The 9734-nt window shown below is 41.4% G+C and overlaps 2 non-coding genes across 2 annotated transcripts; one reads left to right on the top strand and one right to left on the bottom strand.

The window, feature by feature from the left end:
• The first annotated feature begins 3681 nt into the window (after positions 1–3681).
• Positions 3682–3787, top strand: LOC120250815. The gene has a single exon (XR_005533151.1). It is a non-coding gene; the product is annotated as a small nucleolar RNA R71 (small nucleolar RNA).
• Positions 3788–9404: 5617 nt separating this feature from the next.
• LOC120250905 lies at positions 9405–9511 on the bottom strand. Its single transcript, XR_005533236.1, has one exon. It is a non-coding gene; the product is annotated as a small nucleolar RNA R71 (small nucleolar RNA).
• Between the last annotated feature and the right edge of the window lie 223 nt (positions 9512–9734).

Raw genomic sequence — 9734 nt, 5'->3', positions numbered from 1 at the left:
GTGTGAGTGCATGGATGGCTAGCTCCCTGATCAAGAGTAACTTTCTCTAACCACTTACTGAAACGAGATCCTCAACCTCATCGACTAACTCATATCCCTACTGTATATCCCGCAATATGCTTGTATCTAAAAAGTGAGATAGTCCAAATTTCAACTTCAATAACCACTCAAATTGGACTTGGTGCTCGGGAATAGCAAATCCCATAGTCTCTGGCTCAGGGGATAGCTCATGCGGACATTTCTCAACTTTCTTCTTTGACCGAGGTGCCATATCTGCAAAAAATTGAAGAAGAATCGATCAAAAAGCTCACAAAGTAGTACTGCAGAGATCCACACGGTTGTGTGGAATTTCCACACACCCGTGTTGATCCATGGGACATGAAAACCACGGCTGCATTCGAAAAATACAAAAATACATCCACCAAATCATTTAAAAACTCTTCCTAAACATGGCCAGACCATATAAACATAGAAACAAAGCAACATTCACCATTTAAATCAATTAAAATCAAATGTGGCCAAGGAAAAGAGAGAAAAAAGGAGAATGAATTAGACTAATCTCTGAGGTTTGGGAGTGAGGCGATGCAGAAACGTAAAGAGATTTTAAAGAAAACCGTGCCTCTTGGAGTTCTGCATATCCTCACGGACATGTGGAGATTACACAAGCCCGTGTGACTCCATAGGAGAGAATCCACAGGGGTAGACACACACCCTTTTGCGTTCTCGGGATAGCACACTCTGGCTCTGAATGCACTCACACGGGCATGTGTAAATTCACCACGCCTGTGTGCCTAACTCACAGGGGAAGGTGCATGCCCTTATAGCCTATCTGGCCAACTGAGAAAAGTCTCTAGGTTATTCACACGCCTGTGTGGAAATTCCACACGGGCGTGGATCATCACAGGGCTTGTTCATAAGGGTATCCACACGTCCCTGTGCCTTCTCGGGATAGTGGAGAGTTACTCTGCAATGATCTCTATGGGCATGTCGAAATTATCCACGTCTGTGTAATGGTCATAGGATCATCCACAAGGGCTGTTGCACGCTCCTGTGTCCTCTCGGGATGAGCTCTGAATGCAAACACACGCCCGTATAGAAATTTCACATGCCTGTATGTCTTCTCCGGATGACTTAGAAAAATTTGAAGGCTTTGCAGAAAATTCCAGAACATATATACACACTCAGAGCCTACCTTATAATGGAACATTAACCAGAGAAAACATTTAAAACACGTTCAAATGAACAAGAACTTCACCACGCACATTAAAGCACATGATAACACCAAACAATCCATGAGAAAAATCATAGCAATAGCATCTAAAAGATTAGGACACCAACACTAAAAGCCTTATTTATGCGCACACTAACTAAAACCTAGAAAAATATAAAAGATTTGGGTTGCCTCCCATGAAGCACTTGTTTAACATCACTTAGCTTGACGTACCGTACCATACCTCACGGGGGCTCATAGATGAAGGTTTCCCTCTTACCCCTAACTTGAAAGCATGATGCACACTGTCTTTTGAGGGTAGAGGAAGATTTGTCGAGCTTGTCACCGCACATGGGTTCATCACCGTTGATCTGTTCTTACACATCCCAAATAGCCTTACGTTGTTTCTTGTAGCATCTCCTTGCTCGCTTAATCTTATGGAGCACTTTCTTCATGATCCTCGGAGTAGATGGTACCTTCTCCTCTAGACCAATCATCATCATGTCTTCATTATCAACCTCTTTGTCTAGTAACCCCTCATACGGGTCCGAATTCAACATTTCCTGCATATATTCATCAATTAGTTCATCAATAGTGTCAAGAAAATAAAGAGTATCATCAAAGCCAAGAGAATGTCACATGCCGGTGAGGTGGTAGGTCAACTTGTCATCATCAACCCTCAGTGTCAAGTCTACAGCGTCTACGTTGATAAGTTCCTTGGAAGTGTGCAAGAATGCCCTCCCAAGTATCAAAGGAACATTTACATCCTTATTGACATCCAACACTATGAAGTCTATAGGAAATATATACTTGTCGACCTTGACAAGCACGTCTTCAATGATACCCCTCGTATGTCTCACTGTTCGGTCCTCCAAATGTAATGTCATCCGAGTGGGCCTAGGCTCCCCTAAGCCTATCTTTTGAAAGAAAGAGTATGGCATGACATTAATACTATCCCCTAAATCTGCCAATGCCATTTCTTCATCCGGGGTCCTTCTTCTTGTTTAGCATATTCTTTTGCAACACCACCGAACAAGAGGCATCTAAGATTACTGATGCACTTTCCTCTAACTTCCTCTTGTTGGTGAAAAGATATTTCAAAATCTTCGCATATCGAGAAATTTGAGACAACATCTCCACAAAAGAAATATTGATGTGCAATTGCTTAAGGCCTTGTTTGGATGGGCTTTTAGAAAATACAGAAGTGCTTTTTTATAATTTAAGCACTTCTGGGTTCCAAAAATGTTGTTTGTATTGTCTTTTCTAAAAAAGCGGAAGCTGTAAAAAAAAAGTTGAAAAATAGCTTTTTTCAAAAGCTAGTCATGACCAACTTATGAAAAAAAGCTGTTTTTTAGCTTATTTTTACAGCTTCTACTTCTACATATAAGCTAAGCCACACCAAAAATACAAAAAGTGCTTAACATACTCTGGAGAAACACTTATTTTCAGAAACACTTCTACTAAACCAAAAAAAAGCACTTTTTGGATAAGCCAATCCAAATAAGGCGTAAATATACCCAAGAACTACTTGTATTGTTCATCATTTTGGTCATTTTTCAATCTTGAAGGGTAAGGGATTCTTGCCCTGTAAGGTGGGGATCCCACCTCCTTCTCCTTATTTGCTCTTTCCTCAACCTCCATGATCTCAGGTGCTTTGGCATTGGTCTTCTCACTAGGAGATCTACCTTCAACTTCACGACCACTCCTCAAAGTTATCGCCTGCACATATTCCCTTAGATTAGTTTTGGTGTTGCTAGGTAGAATCCCTTGAGATCTCTCCGATAGAGACTTCACAATTTGCTCACTTGATTCTCTAGATTGTACAATGAAGCGGTGTGGTTGCAAAGTGTAGCTTCAACTGATTAAAACCGTGTATCTGATGATTGAACAAATTTGGTCGAAGCTTTCTCTAGATCGGTCATCCAGGTCTCCAAGCCTGAAACTCGATTCTGCATGTTCGGGGCTTGTTGGTGTTGGAAACCCAGTGGTGCCTTGGCTTTTTGCTGCCCATGCTTACTCCATGAGAAATTGGGGTGGTTTCTCCATCCTTGATTTTAGGTGTTTCTATAAGGATTGCCTTGTACTCTTCTTGAATTGCCCACAAAATCTACGTGTTCTGTTGGGACTGAAGTAGCAATCGAAATAGAATAATCAGACAGCATATGTGAAACCCCACAACTATTACAACTTGTGATAGCGGCTATCCTAGGTGAAGTCAATGTATTTAATTTCTTGCTCAATGCATGTACTTGGGTAGCCAAAGATGTAACCACATCAATTTCATGGAGTTAGGTCACTTTCTTCATTTTTGTTGCATTCCATTGTAGCTATTCATGGCCATTTCATCTACCAATTGTCAGGCTTCCTCAAGGGTCTTGTTTCCCACTGTACCTCATTCGGCGGCATCTAGAAGTTGTCATATACTTGGATTCAACTCATTGTAAAAAGTCTGAATGATCATCCATTAGCGGAACTCGTGTTGTGGACACTTCCGCAAGAGGTTCTTGAATCGCTCCCAAGTCTCAAACAAGAATTCAAGCTCCATCTAAATAAATGAAGATATCTCATTGTGAAGCTTTGCCGACTTTCCTGGAGGGAAGTACCTTGCAAGGAAAGCATTGACCATTTTGTTCCATGTTGTGATGGAAGCTCTTGCCAATGAATGGAGCCACTGCTTGGCTCTTCCTTTTAGAGAAAATGGGAAAGCCCTCAATCTTATAGCATCATCCGTAACACCGTTGATCTTCAGCATGTCACAAACCTCCAAGAAGTTTTCAAAGTAATTGTTTGGATCCTCATCGGCCAAACCACTGAACTACGCTTACTGCTATATCATTTGGATGAATGCTGGCTTTAGCTCAAAATTTGGAACTGTAATCGAGGGCCACACGATACTCGAATGTGTACCCATAATTGCGAGTCTAGCAAAGTCAGAAAGTGTTCTCTATTGTTGATTCTGCTTTGCCATATTTTCTGACCCTTCATCTTCTACTTTAGCTCGAATCGACGGTTCTTGTGCAGGTTCTTTACCCCTTCTTCTGAGTGTACGTTCATGTTTAGGATCACCTCTAACCAATATCGAAGGATTCCCTCGGGTCATGACTTGGAGCTATACCAAAAGAAAGAAAACAAATCAGAACAATGATAGAATAAGAAAAGGTGAAATAGAATGAATGGTAAATAGATAAAATAGCAAAGTGCAAAGTGTTTCTAAAATGCCTATTCCCTAAAAACGGCACCAAAAACTTGACACACCCCTTTGCATGTGACCCACAAGTGCACGGGTTTGTTAAAGTAATAAATCCAATGTGAGTGGGGTATCATATCCACAGTGAATAAGGAATAGAAACACCAAGATTACTACTTAACTAAGTGGAGATGAAACAATGATGGTGTGCATAAAGATCGATGCAAACAAACTAAAGAAAACAAGAAAGAGAGGTACAATAGAATGAGAGGAAAGACAATCAACAAAAGTGGAGTACTCGGATATTGTTCCTCCTAGGATTATTGCTTCAAGTGCAAAACCAACTATTATGCTTCCTAACTAATGCTTAATGAGTCGTGTACATCCTTAAATACACGGTCCCAAACCTAAGGTCAACCATGACTAAATCTACACTATGCCACGGTGGAGAAATCAACAAGTCTCAACAACTCCCACTGTGTAAAGTTGCAAGAAGCTCTAGGGATTCCAAGTGATAAAACTATTCCTATATGTAGATCTAACCCTTTAGCCCAGGTGAAAGACCCCTAGTCACAATTAAGCACAGGTGTTAAAGTCACTTCAATGCTTTACTCTATTGCTCGTGCAACTAAGACAGAGTGGAGTTCATCCCTTAACCCTTCATTCTATTGTGACCACAAAGAACTCTTGGCATGTGTAGGTAGGATAAATCACATAGGGGGAGAAAGGGGATCCTTCGCTACCTCTCGACTCACCCTCTCGACCCCATCCAATCTTGCTTTATCTAAATCTTATGGCGTGTCACTCACTCACAAGAATTACCAATGTAGATTATCAACTCTGGTGTCACTCTAAGGGAGAAATCATTCAACAAGCATTCAATATTGGAACTAAATTAAAGACATCAATTAAGGAAAATATAATAAGAGGTTAATGAAACAAATACATCCTAGGGTTCACAAACCCAAGTACCCACTAGGGGGCTTAACTCTCCATGGAACAAGATACAATCAATAATGAAATCAAAAGTAAAAACATGTAATTTATAGGAAAACCCATCCGTATTCATGTCGATGGCCTTGGGGAGTAGCTTCATTCTCCCCAAAAGCCCCTTTTCTCAAGCCTAGGGCACACCTCGCCGGACTGTGCCGATGAAAGCTCCCCCAATAATTGTCTTCCAAGAGAAACGCGGTGTTAAAGCCGTAGAACCACTCCAAAAGCCTTGCCAAAGCCTCTTTAAACCCTAGCCGCAAGCCTCTCAAAAGATGGAGAAAAGATGGAAAGAAAGATGCCGAAATCGGGGCTCTTCGTGGCTTTATATAGGCTGGAATCGGGAATCCACACGGGCGTATGGAATTTACACAGGCCTATGTGAATTTGCTGGATTTTGATTTCCCTGCTACAATACTCCACCAAAAACACTCCTGGTCCACACTTTTCATCAAGGCAACATAAACGGGCACATGTTTATGCCCTAGATCGTGTTGCTTATTCAATAAAAGGTCTCATTGGTGAAGATCTTACTATCATTGGGCAAGTCGGGATACGCAAATGTTACTGCCTTTTTGCCCCTCCAAACCATTGTGATTGTTTTAACACATTGAGGTTGGCACACATTCACATATCTTTGAGCCTAACTTGTGTCTTCTCGTTTGTCCATTCCAAGATTTCATCCACAATATACATTCATGATCCACTTTGGCTTCTATCTTCTTTCTTTGATTTCACCACCCTGTATGCGTAAAAGAACACAAAAGCACATGTATTATCGCCAAAATCTAATAAAAGTAATGCTCATCATAAGAAAAGAATACTTCGTATTCTTAGTACACAAGCACTTATCATGGTCACAATATTGTGAATTGCTAAGAGACAAACTCGACTGGGGCTTTGTTGCGCAAGCGACAGAGTGAAGTGTTGAAGTAATCCTTAGTATCTGGGGCTTAATTGTGACTAGGGGTCTTTCGCCTGAACCAAAGGGTTAGATGTATGTTAGGGAATAGGGTTTATCACTGGAAGTTCCTAGAGCTTTAACAAACTTTACAATGTGTGAGGTGTTGAGACTGAGCGATTTCTAAGCCGGGGCATAGTGTAGGGTTAGTCACGGTTGACCTTAGGTTTGGGACCATGTATTTTAGGATTTCCATGACTAATTAAGCATCAGTTTAGAGACATAATAGATGGTTTTGCACTTGAAGCAATAGTCCAAGGGGGAGCAATGTCCAGGTGCCCACTTTCTATCAATTACCTTTCTTCTCATTTTTTGTTACGTCTCTCTTTATTGTTCTTTTTATTTCTTTTCATATTGATATTGTTCACACTACTATTGATCCATCTTCACTTTAGTTAAATAGAAATCCTTGTGTTTGAGATCACTATTCCCTATGGATACTTGACAAGTTCCCCTTGCTTATATCCCGCAAGTGCACGGGCTTGTCGAAGTAATAATCCCGGGTGAGCGGGGTCGAATCCACAGGGAGTAGGGAGTGAAAATACTTAATTTGATTCTTAGCTATGTGGAAGATCAATTGTGATAGGTGTGAAATTGATTCAATTCTCAACAATAAAATCAACAAGTGAAAGAGCAAAAGTAAGAAGAGGGTAAGGCTATCAATAAAGATGGGATACTCGGATAATGCTTCACCTAGGATAATCGCTTCAAGTGCAAGAACTCTCTATTATGCTTCCTAATCAATGCAATGGTGAGTCGTGGAAATCATTACATACATAGTCCCAAATCTAAGGTCAACTATGCCTAACTCTACTCATGTCCCGGAGGAGAGATTAAATAACCTCTCAACCTCGCACTCGAATAAAAGTTGCAATGAGCTCTAGGGATTCCAAGTGATAAATCGCTTCCTAATTATAGACCCTAACCCTTTGGTCCAGTGGAAGGTCCCTAGCCACAATTAAGCCCTAGATACTAAGATCCCCTCAACGCTTCACTCCATTGCACGCGCAACTAGGCCCCAACGGAGGTTCATCCCTTAGACCATTCACTCTATTATGGCCGCAAAGAACTCAAGGAACGGAGGTAGAATCTATCACGTTGGAGGGAAAGGGGACGCCCCTGCACCTCCTCGACTCACCATCTCAACCCTCTCCAACCTAGCTTTTGTCTAACGCTCGTGGTGTGTCACTCACTCACAAGGTTACCAACAAGAACTCTCAACCCTAGTGTCACTCTAGGGGAAATGTTCATATAATCAAGCATTCAAGGTTGGAACTTATAATAAACATCAATTTATTGAAAGCATAATAAAGAAGTTTAATGAAACGAATACAGCTAGGGTTCACAATCATCCAAGTACCCACTAGGGGTTTAGCTCTCCATGGAGCTTAGTACAATCAAAGGACTCGAATGTAAAAGCAATGAATCCATAAAGAAACCCCCTCGATGGTCCTGTCGATGGTCTTATAGAGAGTCCTCTACTCGTCGTCCAAGGATTCCCTCGTCCGGTATAGGATACGCCTCGATCAAAGCTCCCCTACCAACCATCTTCCTAATGGAATCACGATGTCAGAGCCGTAGAACCTCTCCAAAACCTTGGCCAATACCCCTCGAAACCCTAGCCGAAGCCCTCTCGCAAGTTGGGGAAAAGATGGAGAAAAGAATGCTGACATCGGGGCTGAAATCGGCTTTAAATAGGGCTGGAATCGGGCGACTCCACGGGCGTGTACGGAACACGCGCCCGTGCGGAATTTCCACACGGCCGTGGATAATTTCCACACGCCCGTGTGGATTCTCTATTTCTGCGATTTTTGGCCGGCTGTGAACAGTAACTGCTACAGTGCTTCCCTGCCGTGGTTTGCTACGATACTATGCCAAAAATACTCCCGAATCCACTTTTCATCGAGATAACATAAACGGGCACACGTTTATGCTGTGGATCACTTTGCTTCTTCAATGACGGGTAAGATGATGGAGATCTTGTTCTATGTGCATAAGTCAGAATGCTTGAGTATGACTGCCCTTGTGCCCCTCCAAATGGTTGTGTAAACTCAAATACGGGGAGGTTGGCACACACTCTACCATCTCGCACCCGACTTATATCTTCGCGTTTGAACTTTAGCAAGATTTCGTCCAAAAATCAGTGCATTGTGATCCACATTGGCTTCTTTCCTTCATAATTGGTTTCACAACCCTACATGCACGAAAGTAACATAAAAACACACATATTAGTGTAAAAACCCGAGGAAAGTAATGCTCAACATAAGGAAATAATGCTTCGCATTCATATCGCACCAGCACTTAGCAATACTACTACCCACTCACAAGGGTATTATTACTTCGACAAACTCGTGCACTTGCGGTACATCCGCAAAAGGCATTTGTTAAGTTTTTGGCGTTGTTGCTGGGGAATAGATGTTTTAGAAACACTTTGCAGATTGCTATTTTAGCTATTCATCACTTAATCAATTTCATATGTTCTTATTCTTCCATCGTTCTGATTTGTTTTTTTCTTTGGTTGAAGCTCTAGGTTATGACCTGAGGGAAACTTTTGACATTGGTTGAAGATGATACTAAACTTGAATAAACACTTCAAAGAAGGGGAAAAGAACCTGTGCAAGAATAATAAAATCAAGCTGAGGTAGAAGGTGAAGGGTAAAAAAAAAAACGCAGAACAAAATGAGCAGCAAAGGACACTCTCAGATTATGCTACACCAACAGTTTTGGGAATATAGTCTAGAATTGTGCGACCGCTGATTATGGCTCAGAATTTTGAGCTAAAGATAGCACTTATCCAAATGATAGAGCAGTCAGCATAGTTTAATGGTTTGGCCAATGAGGATACGAACAACCACATCGAGAACTTCTTGGAAGTGTGCGACATGCTTAAGATTAATGGAGTTATGGATGATGCTATCAGATTGAGAGCCTTCCAATTTTTGTTGAAGGGGAAAGCAAAGTAGTGGCTACATTCATTACCTAGAGCATCGATTACTACTTGGGAGAAGATGGTAGATGTTTTTCTTGCCCTATATTTTTCTCTTGGAAACTATTTGAAACTCAGGAATGAAATATCCTCCTTTGTGCAAATGGAATTGGAGTCTCTTTTTGAGATGTGGGATAGGTTCAAGGAGAACCTGCGGAAATATCCTCCACATGTGTTCCCGAGTGGATGATCATTCAGACTTTTTACAATGGGTTGAACTCAAACACAAGGCAGTTACTTGATGTAGCAGCAGGAGGTACCTTAGGAAGTAAGATCCCTGAAGAAGCCAGAAATCTCATTGAAGAAATGGCCATGAATAGCTACTAGTGGAACACAAGAGACAAAAAAAAGGTAGCCGGACTTTATGAGATTGATGTAGATACTTCATTGGCGGTCTAGG

Source organism: Dioscorea cayenensis, chromosome 19 (assembly GCF_009730915.1).
Source record: "Dioscorea cayenensis subsp. rotundata cultivar TDr96_F1 chromosome 19, TDr96_F1_v2_PseudoChromosome.rev07_lg8_w22 25.fasta, whole genome shotgun sequence".
In the NCBI taxonomy this organism is placed as follows: Eukaryota; Viridiplantae; Streptophyta; class Magnoliopsida; order Dioscoreales; family Dioscoreaceae; genus Dioscorea; species Dioscorea cayenensis.
The sequence above is the reverse complement of the archived record's forward strand: the minus strand, read 5'-3'. Positions and strand labels throughout refer to the sequence as shown.